This window comes from Cucurbita maxima, unplaced genomic scaffold (genome assembly GCF_002738345.1).
Source record: "Cucurbita maxima cultivar Rimu unplaced genomic scaffold, Cmax_1.0 Cma_Scf00482, whole genome shotgun sequence".
Taxonomy (NCBI): domain Eukaryota; kingdom Viridiplantae; phylum Streptophyta; class Magnoliopsida; order Cucurbitales; family Cucurbitaceae; genus Cucurbita; species Cucurbita maxima.
Window position 1 is genome coordinate 12,607 of NW_019272498.1, and position 2,325 is coordinate 14,931.

A 2,325-nucleotide genomic window follows, 5' to 3' on the forward strand; every position below is an offset into this window, starting at 1 on the left:
TATTATTTATGTTCAATTTTTTCTTATCTTTTCAATTTTTTTCTTATTTAGCACATAATGAGCTGGGATAGTTTTTCATTTTCACTATTACTGATGACGAGATGCTTAGGACTTTATGATGTAAGAATTGTGGGGATACAACTTAGATGGTAGAGTGCTTGCTTTGCATGCAAGAGATATGGGGATCGATACCCTGCATTTTTAGATTTTCTTCATTTTCACTATTATTGATGATGGAAAATTTAGGGTTCTATGATGTACTATATTATTTCTATTCAATTTTTTCTTATTTATGACATAATGAGTAGCGATATTTTTTCATTTTCACTATTATTCATGACGAGACATTTATGTTTTTGTGACGCAAAAATTGTGAAGGAGACATTTATGTTTTTGTGACGTAAAAATTGAGAAGATGTAGCTTAGACGCGGTGAATAGTCATGAGTCATTAATAATCATTAATTTTAGATTTAATAGTCATGAGTCAAGTTATGTGACTTGAATCAGATGCGGTGAACGTGAATCGAAGAACACGTGACCTTCAGATTTTCAATCTGACGCTTTCAAAACTGAGTTATCCTCAGTAATATTTGGAAAAAAAATCATAAATAAAGGAATTTCCGCTAATTCATTATATTTTAAAAAGAAATAATCACTAATTTAAGATTGAATAGTCGGGTTATGCAACTAAAATCAGGTGTGGTGAATGTGGAGATCAAACACGTGGCCTTCAAATCTTCAGTTTGACGTTCTCCCAATAGAGCTATCCCCGCTAATATTAAAAATGAAAATTCATAAGTAAAGGTACTTCCACTAATTCATTATATTTAAAAAAGAAATAATCACTAATTTTGAATATTCATAAGTAAAGGTACTTCCACTAATTCATTATATTTAAAAAAGAAATAATCACTAATTTTGAATAAGCAAGTTATGTTTTTAGATTGTATGGTCAGGTAATAAACTTGTATCAGGTGCGTTGAAAGTGGATAAAACACGTGTGACCTTCAAATCTTCCGTCTAACAATCTCCCAACTGAGCTACTCTTGCTAACATTAAAAATGAATATTCATCAATAAAGGTATTAGGTACGCTTCTGGAAATTCAACAAAAGGCAATAGTATTAGACCGAGATGCCAGATTTAAATCTCGCATCTGGAAAATTCAACAAATATTGGAAGACATGTTGAGGGTATATGTGATGGATTTTGCAGAAAGCTGAGATAAGTACCTACCCCTTATGAAATTCGCTTATAATAATAGTTGCCAAGCCACCATACAAATGGCCACATACGAGGTTCTCTATGGACGAAGATTTTGATCCCCTATCTTTTGGGAAGAAGGACGGCAAACGATAACTATTGGGCCAGAGCTGGTGCAAATTACCAACACCGCAGTCCAGAAGATTAAAGCTAGGATACAAACCGCACAAAGCCGAGAGAAAAGCTATGTAGACCTAAGGCGCAAGGACATGAAATTGTAGGTAGGGGATCATATATTCCTAAAGGGTAAAAAGGGGAAGCTAAGCCTTAGGTTTATCCGTCCCTTTGAGATATTAGAAAGGATTGGATCTGCGGCCTATAGAATCGGACAATGCCCAAATTTGTCTACAGTACATAATATCTTTCATGTATCCATACTACAGAAGTATACCCTAGATCCTTCGCACGTACTGGCTCATGAAACTCTCTTCTTGAGAGATGACCTGACGTATAAAGAAAACCCGATTCTAATAATAGACAAGAAAGTCAAAAGATTGAGAAACAAGAAAATCGCTCTTGTTAAGGTTCTATTGGAAGAATCATAGAGTAAAAGAAGCCACTTGGGAAACAAAAGGCAAATAAGAATCTTGTACCCTGACCTATTTTAGAATAAGTACTTTCGATGACCGAAAGTTTTGAAAAGATAGGAGAATTCGCAACACTCAAGATCTCCAATAAGAGACCGTGTATAATCCCTACTAGGTTGTATCTAGAAGCAAAGAATAGTAGAATTGAAAAAACATTGAGAAAATGGTACTTTTTCTAATTTTTATAAACTTCCTGAATCATTAAATTTTTTATAGAATAATAATTACAAGGTGCTTAAAAAAGGAAGGCTACGATCGGAGAAGACTTTTCTGGTAGAAGATTCATAAAAATAAAGAATGAAATTATAGAAATTCTAATTCTAGATGTTTCAATGATAGTGGAAAATTCGTCTATAAATTATGAATTAGGGTAGACTATTAGGGGCAAGAAGCATGCTTGTTCTGGACACCAATCATAGTGCTAGTAGGTTTACACATGAATAAGTCCATGTTAGGGTACCCTCTAATGTTTTCC